The following is a 9,097-nucleotide window of genomic DNA, read 5'->3' on the forward strand; positions in this document are numbered from 1 at the left end:
TAAAATTAGTCCTAATATGATGGGCATCCAAATTGGGTATAATAAAAACTATCATAGAAAGTGCATTGAATACTATGATCAATTTGATGCTTGAGGATTGTTTTGAGATATGAAGATGGTGATATTAGAGTCATGCTAGTGAAGTAGTTGTGAATTTGAGGAACGCTTGTGTTGAATTTTGTGATTTCCGTAGCATGCATGTATGGTGAACCGTTATGTGATGAAGTTGGATCATTATTATTTATTGATTATCTTCCTTATGAGTGGCGGTCGGGGACGAGCGATGGTCTTTTCCTACCAATCTATCCCCCTAGGAGCATGCGTGTAGTACTTTGTTTCAATAACTTGTAGATTTTTGCAATAAGTATATGAGTTCTTTACGACTAATGTTGAGTCCATGGATTATACGCACTCTGACCTTTCCACCATTGCTAGCCTCTCTTGTGCCGAATTGTAGACAAGTATAACAGTTCAAAAAAATTTAAAAACAGCCGCCTAGGGCCGACCCTGGGGCCGTCGACTGGAACCAGATCACCCCCAGGCCAATTTTTAGCGCTGGTTCGCCCCAGGCGGCGATTTTTCGAGCCGACTGGAGGGACAACGGCTGTAGATGCTCTAAGATGCATGTCTAAATTTCCACATTGTAATTTTTATATAAGTGGACAATTGCGATGCATATAGATATTTCCATTGCACGAGTTTTCCGTAATCAGAGGAACAACCTATGATTGGATGGTTAGAAAGGTAGTTATGCCCCCAACCCACCAGGGATCAGAGCGTCTGCGTTTGCACTGTGTTTCTAACAAAAAAGTTCTGTAATTAATTTTATCCAGATATTATTGTCCAGGAAAAGTTTCGCCCCTATCATACCTAAAACAGTGTTTTCTGGACTCTGGCTGAACAACTAACTATAGCAAGACCAAAAAAATAAATAATCAAGAGCCTCTATTTTTTTCAATTGCTGACATGGAAGACATTTCCACATCCGCAAGAAATCGCGGCCCTCGCCAACGCGTCAGCGAGCACGCTGTTGACCTACTTCCTCCTCACGCCGTGGTGATGCCCTTTACTGATCGTTGTCGCCCATGACACACACACTATTCCACTTGTCTCCAGTTGTGTGGCTAGTTACCTATGCAGCTGTATGAGCTACAAGGTGAGATGATATGGATGAGACATGGCGCGTCAGCTTTGAGCAGTGAGCGCAGAGTACCTGGCTACAAGGATACAAGTTCCATCACATAGTAACAAGCTCAGGAGAGCGTAAGCAAGTCATTCTTTTAAAACTAAAACCATGTGTCTTACTACACACCACTGATCAACAGCACAAACCTAAAAGAAGAACTAAAATGCCAAACAACAGATTTAATTGCCAGCATAGCACTGGTACCATCTTGTATTGTATCCCAAAATGGTGATTTTCATTTTTAGCTGTACGGTACAAAATGATCTTCTCACCAGGCTGAATTCCAGATGCCAGCAATGGAATGGGAAGATGTACTGTAGCATTGGAAACATGCAGCGTCCTTCATTTCCAAAGAAAGACAAACCTAAAAGAAGAACTAAACGTGAGAAAACGGACTGAGATAGGCCTGAGACTTAACACATTCAGGGCATTCACATCAGTTGATTCCTCAGAAATGCAGAGCAGCCTATATATCTAAGTGGAAAAGGAAGTAGGTTTTTAATATCATACAACACTTCAAACGAGGTAATAAAGAAGGAGAAACGTGAGACAACATTCAAGAAATAGCAACACATCCTGTCGATGGAAAAAGAGAAAGCACCAGGACCTGCAGTTTCGCTGGGCATTCCAACCAACTTGATCAAATGTCCTTCACTGTCTTGCCATGCCTAAAGCCTCTCCTTATTGATTCAAGACCATCAGATGTACTTCACTACCTCTCTGAAACGTCAACCAGTAGCAAATGGATTAACAAAAATAAGCTGAGTTAGTAACAGATCATCAATTATATATAGAGCCACTGTTCACAAAATGGAAAAACAAAGCAGCAAACGTACGGGATTACATTCTTACTTGCTGGATGACCCAACATATTTCCTGGGGATATGCTCAATCTTTTGCCAGATTGGATGTCAAACTGTTTTACAAGACTTCATCAACTCATCGTTGCAGCATGCAAGATGCAATTCCTCAATAGACTGGGGCAGTGTTGGAAGAGACCGGATATTCTCACATCCCACAATTTCCAGTTCCTTGAGCAACGTGAGGTGCTCCATGTTGCCTGCTAAAGAGTCCCAACTGCAGAACCAAATCTCGAGCACAGGAAGATGAGGGAAAGCCTCTAATTCAGGACCACGTCCGAGTTGGCTGCATCTCCTGATAGAAAATTCTCGCAAGCCCTCTGGGCCACCGCTCTGCTTACCCACCATCTAATCTGGGTACCTTGAACCTCTGTATCCAAGTATATCAAGTTTTTGAAGCCCCACAGGAGGGCACAGGCCCTCAAGTACCTCTGCTTCAACTTCTGGACTGCACCTTGTATCATCATCCCATACCAACATCAGTTCTGTGAGCCGTTCCTTGGCAGCTAGATTGGCTTCAAGTGCTTCCTCCTTGCTTTTCACATTTTCAAGGCCATAGATGTACATTCTGCCACGAAGCTTGTTTAGGTCCCCCAGCTGCCTTATCTCATAACCCTGTTCGTTGCTTACTGTTAAGCCTGGTAGCGTTTGGAGTGAGATTAGCCTGCCCAGGTTAGGGAATTTCAAGTCTCGCCAGCAGAACAGGTGCCTCAAGTTGACGAGGTCAGCAGAGGGGAATTCCAACCTTTTTGCCAAGTAAAAATCTAGCAACTGGATATGGTGAAGTTTCGTTAGTGCCCTTGGTAAAGTTACAGAGCATGAGTAGTCTGTCTTTAAAGCAAGATAGCGTAGGTGCTTTAACCGGGCAATTGATTTTGGGACCGAGAATTTAAAGGGTTTCATGATTCCACAACTTTTCTCGCTGAAAGCAACGGCTAGTACCCGCAATCTTGGGAGACTCTTGCATATACTCTCAATGTATTTTCCCTCAACAGGTGCATCATGTTCAACAACATCAATTATAAGAGTGCGTAAATTTTCCAATCCAAAGATCTTCTTACTAATCAATTCTCCATCATAATTCTGAACAAAAAGATGGAGGACATCTCGAGGGACTTCTTCCTTCCATCCTTCTCCTCTGTGGTTCCTTGTATTCTCATTTCTGAAGCAATCACTTCCAGCAACCTTGGCTAATAAATCGTGCAGCAGATCATGAATTGTGAAGTATTCTACATCAGAGTAATCATCTACTTCTGCTTGCAGAAATGAGCATGACATTAACTCTTGAATGTAGCCCTCAGCTACGTCTTCCATGTCCTCTGTTGCACAACTGCTCTTTACAAACCCTTGCGCTATCCACAGGTGAACTAACTCATCCTTTCTCAACTTCAATCTTCGGGGTGAAATATTACAGAATTCAAAGCAACGCCTGATGTCCGGATTAAGCTGCTTATAGCTCCACCAAAGAGCATCCATGGTGTCATTCAACATATCAAGATTTGCAACATTTTTCCAAAAACTGATATTTAGGTTTGCCCCAAGCCGTCCTGCAACTGTTACTGCTATAAGAGGTGATCGGTGTAGCTTTTTGGCAATCTCTTTCCCAACAGAGATAAATTCTTCATCAGCAAAACTTGTACCATGCATAATGCATAAACATGTTCAAGTATTGATCCTCATCCAAACCAGGCATTTTAATAAGTTCATTGGCACACAGAGCACCAGATGGCTCGGGCGACTCGGGCGGGATCTCGATCCCTAGCTGCCGGGGGTCCCTTTCCCTCCCTTCCTCCCCTCCCTCCGCCGCCGCCGAGGGACGCCGCCGGCGATGGCCCGGGGCTGACGGCGGTGGCGGGGGTCCTCCCTCTTTCCTGCGCCGTGGTGGTGTTGCGGCGCTCCGCGGCATGGGTGGCACGGGCGATCTGGCCTGGCGGCGCGGTGGGCCCGCCTTCCGGCGGCGGCGCGGCGGCTGCCTCAGCCAAGGGCCGATCTGGCCTGGCGGCCCGGCGGGCCTGCCTTCCGGCGGCGGCGCGGATGCTGCCTCGGCCAAGGGCGGCGATGGTGGGGGCGGCAGCCGGCTCTCCCTCGGGCTGCGTGGCGGCGTTCGGCGGCGGCGGCCGGGTCTGCGGCGACACACAATCTGACCTCGGATCGGCGGTGGCGGCATGGAGGGCCTGGTGGTTGGGTCGACACCATGCGGGTTGTGCCCTCCGGACAGATCTGATCTGGCCGGTGCGGCCTGCTCGTTGTGCGGCGGCTCAGATCGGCGGCGACCCGTGCACACATTACGTGATGGAGGTTCTTCGAGCCGATCCGGGTGAAAACTTTGTGCTCGGCTTGATGCCATGACCGGCGTTGGTGGCACCCTGTTGTGTCATTACCTTCTTGAAGGCATCACCGTGGAGAAGCTCTAGACCTCTATCCGCTACCTCCGGGGGAAACCCTAGAACAGTTGATCGGATAACGGCGGCGCGTTGGTGTCGTTTCCTCCTTGGGGGCGTCATTCTTGGAGGCGTACACGGGATCGAGGGACCAGCGGGAGCCTTTTTGGTGGAGCGGTGCTTCATCCTTCACATTGATGACGGCGGATCTCGACGGCGTGGTGCAGTGGAGATTCGGCGCCCGATGCGCGGTGATGGACTCGCGCAGGTGGAGGTAGTTGTCTGGCGTCAAGGTGGCGTCGATGACGGAGTGACCTGACAAGGTAGAAGCCTCAATATCTGCTCTGAAGACGGACCTGTGGAAGATGGCGGCGACGACACATGTGAGTGCGTCAGACCAGTTTATGCCCCAGACCCGGTATGTGGCTCGGCTGGGGCTTCTGGCTTTTGATGATATGATTAGGTGAGTAGTCTGGGTATGTGGCTCAGGTAGCACCCCTGCATCATTTGGATAGGAGTAGTGGCATAAGTTGCCAAGATGGCGGATTCAGGCATATTGTTGTAATACTTTGTAAGGTCCTCGAGAATAATCAATAAAGTGGCCGTATGCATCTCCCAGATGCAGAGGCCGGGGGTCATCCTCCTTTTCTAAAAAAAACACAGAGCACCAGTTGCATCTTTTGTTCAAGATGTCACCAGTATTTTGCTTCCTTTCGCCCCAACAATAAGCGGAGAGATTAGTTCCTCCAGCTGTGAGTCATGCTTGTTCTTCACCCAGAGATCATCCAATATCAAGAAGAAACGTTTGTCATGCGTGTTAAACAAATATTCTGGTGGACTGCTCGACACCTCAAGGGGGTGCGGCTATCTCATTATATATAAGTACCAAAGGGTACAATATACAAGGTGTATACACAAGTCTACGTACATATACAGTCTAACACCCTCCCTCAATCTTAACTGTGACCCGAAGTACAAACTAAGTTAAGATTGCGCCTACAACCTACAAACTGTGGTTGAGGAAGAGGCTTCGTGAAGATGTCAGCAAGTTGATCCTTTGATGAGATGAACTTGATGCTAAGTAGCTTCTGTGCAACTCGTTCTCGAACAAAGTGATAGTCAACCTCAATATGTTTCGTCCGAGCATGAAACACAGGATTAGATGACAAGTATGTAGCACCAATGTTGTCACACCAAAGTACTGGAGGATGAGCTGAAGAGACTCTCAACTCACGCAACAAGGACTGGATCCAAATGATCTCAGCTGTCGCATCAGCCACTGCTTTGTACTCAGCTTCCGTGCTGCTGCGAGACACCGTAGCCTGCTTGCGAGCATTCCAAGCAACCAAGTTAGAACCAAGAAACACTGCATACCCCCCCGTGGATCGCCGGTCATCAGGACTACCAGCCCAGTCTGCATCGGAGAAGGCTGAGATCTCAGAAGATGGCGCAGGTTGGAGGAGCAAACCATGAGAAGCAGTGAGACAGACATAACGCAGGATACGCTTCACAGCTGACCAATGAGAAGTCCTGGGTGCATGGAGAAACTGACAGACACGGTTGACTGCATAAGAGACATCTGGTCTGGTGATAGTAAGATACTGCAGACCTCCAACAAGACTGCGGTACTCAGTGGCGTCATCAGGTGAAAGAGGATCTCCATCAAGAGCAGACAACCGATCAGTGGCAGACATCGGAGTACTGGAAGGTTTACACTTCAACATACCAGCACGACGTAACAGGTCAAGAGCGTACTTCTTCTGAGAAAGAGTTAACCCAGCAGAAGACCGTGAAACCTCCAAGCCAAGGAAGAAGTGTAGAGCACCAAGGTCCTTGACAGCAAAATCACCACTCAAAGCAGCAACAAGACGATCGGCAGCAGCATCTGAGGAACTGATGAGGATGATATCATCAACATAGACCAGCAAGTACATCGTAACCTCAGGTCGCTGAAGCAGAAACAGTGATGTGTCAGCAGTGGAGGGGATGAAACCAAGCGCCCGCAGAACAGATCCAAGACGTGCGTGCCATGCACGGGGAGCCTGTTTGAGTCCATATAGCGCCTTGACAAGACGATAGAGATGGTGAGGACGGTCAGGATCCACAAACCCTGGGGGCTGCCGCATATAAACCTCCTCCTCCAAAACTCCATGCAAGAAAGCATTCTGCACATCAAGTTGACGAAGGAACCATCCTCGAGTAACAGCAAGGGACAACAGCAAACGAATAGTAGTGGGCTTGATAACCGGACTGAATGTGTCTGCATAATCAAGACCATACCTTTGTTTGAAACCCTTAGCAACGAGCCTCGCTTTGTAGCGTTCAATGGAGCCATCAGCATGCCTCTTGACATTAAACACCCATTTGGAATCAATAATGTTGATCCCAGATACTGGAGGAACAAGCTGCCATGTATCATTCTGCAATAACGCCTGAAACTCCTGTTCCATCGCAGCACGCCAGTGAGGAATGCTCAGGGCAGCCTGAAAATGACGAGGCTCAGCAGTAGGATCCTCCACAGCATGAGCCATACAAGCAGCGAGCCACGCGACAGTCCCATCGGTACGGATCTTTGGCTGGAACACTCCTGTCTGGCTGCGTGTGCGGGCTCGAGGAGCAGCAGCAGGTGGCGGCAACACCGGACTAGACTCGGGTGGCGACAGAGGAGAGGCCGAGCCACCCGAGCCTGGTGATGTAGGAGAGCCGGGCGGCGTGGAGCCCGCGCCTGAGCTCACACCGGAGCCAGGCGGCGTTGGGGCCGGCGGGAACCGGCCCATATGGAGCCAGACCCAGCCCCCGTGCAGAAGCGCCTGATCCAGGCGAGTAGGCGGCCGGCTCGGGGGAGGCCTGCCCCGGGGCAGCGGCCGGCTCAGGAGATGCCCGCGCCGAGACAGCGGCCGGCTCGGGGGAAGCCCGCGAGGGGGGCAGGAGCGACGCCTGGGTGGTGGCCGCGGGTGCAGCCCCGACGGGTAGGTGGGCGCCACCCGGTATGCATGCCCCATGCAGAGGACCGACGTCCAGGTCCAGGGTTGCCGGCGGCGGCTGTTCCTCAAGGAGCTCAAGACGAGCATCACGTCCAACACCTGCAGCATGATTAGGAAGCAACGCAGGAGCATATGCAACATCTACAAATTGACCAGGCGAAGGTGTGATAGAGGAAACGTCCGGTGGAGGAGTGGTAGAGTTGTTCGGAAGTGCACGAAAAGGGAATACATTCTCATCAAACACGACGTCACGAGAGATGTAAACGCGATTGGTGGGAATATGAAGGCATTTGTACCCTTTGTGAAGGGAACTATAGCCAAGAAAAACACACTTTTTCGACCGAAACTCTAGCTTATGTTTGTTATACGGACGCAAATGTGGCCAACAAGCACACCCAAAAACTTTAAGAAAGGTGTAGTCTGGAAGTTCATTGAGCAAGAGTTCAAGTGGAGTTTTCATATTCAGTAGTCGTGAGGGCAGCCTATTTATCAAAAAACAGGCAGTGGAAAAAGCATCACTCCAGAACCTAAAAGGAACGGAGGCATGAGCTAATAAAGTAATGCCAGTTTTTACGAGATGACGATGCTTACGTTCAGCAGCCCCATTCTGCTGATGTGTATGAGGACAAGACACACGATGTGTGATCCCAAGTTTGTTAAAGAACAAGTTGAGATGATGATATTCACCCCCCCAGTCGGTTTGAACATGAATAATTTTCTGACTAAGGAGACGCTCAACGTGTGCTTGAAATTGTAGAAAAACATCAAACACATCAGACTTTTTCTTAATAAGATAAAGCCAAGTAAACCGACTGTAAGCATCAATGAAACTGACATAATAATTGTGTCCACTAACGGACGTTTGGGCATGACCCCAGACATCGGAAAAAACAAGCTCAAGAGGATGTTTCACAACACGACTAGACTCTGAAAACGGAAGTTGGTGACTCTTGCCCTGCTGACAGGCATCACAAATAGTTTCAGCAGTTTTATTTGACACAACTGGTAGCTCATGGCGATGTAACACATGACGAGCTATAGGAGCAGCAGGATGACCAAGGCGCACATGCCAATGTGTAGGAGACACACGAACACCACTGAGGCCTTGTGGAGAAAACTGCATAGGAGGTGCGGTGGGCGTGTCAAGTGCGTACGGGCCACCGCGAAGACGACCGCTAAGTCTACGTACATATACAGTCTAACAATGCAGTGCTTCCATCAACTTCTCTTCCAGCTCTTCATGATCTGAAATATTGGAGTGCCAGTCTTTGGTAATATCCTTCAGCATTTCATGAAATATATCACCCACACTGAAAGTCTCTGACACATGAATACACATGATCGTGTCAAAAAGTTTCTCCTCCTTGCATTCCTCCTTTATATAATCTCGAATATATCCTGCAAAGGCAGTCTTCCCAGACCCTCATTAGTTGACTCTAGCAGTGTTATTTCTTCAGCAAATAGGTCTACAGCCTTATTGCGCACCCAGCCACCCATGCTAAGGTATAATTATTTTGGCGTTTGCTTGTATATCTAGCCCACAAGTTGGACCAGCTAACTAAGCCTGGTCGTGAGGGGTGGCGGCAGCGTGATCGTCAGACTCATCGTTCTCCTCGTTGATACCGTTCTCATCGTTCTGCTCTGACCTACGATACTCTAACTCCAAGTGTCTCCGAGTCGGTGGGA

The 9,097-nt window shown here is 48.8% G+C and overlaps 1 pseudogene; it reads right to left on the reverse strand.

The window, feature by feature from the left end:
* Positions 1–2,034: 2,034 nt before the first annotated feature.
* Positions 2,035–6,958, reverse strand: LOC119349922 (annotated as a pseudogene).
* Between the last annotated feature and the right edge of the window lie 2,139 nt (positions 6,959–9,097).

The sequence above is a fragment of the Triticum dicoccoides genome, chromosome 1B, assembly GCF_002162155.2.
Source record: "Triticum dicoccoides isolate Atlit2015 ecotype Zavitan chromosome 1B, WEW_v2.0, whole genome shotgun sequence".
Taxonomy (NCBI): Eukaryota; Viridiplantae; Streptophyta; class Magnoliopsida; order Poales; family Poaceae; genus Triticum; species Triticum dicoccoides.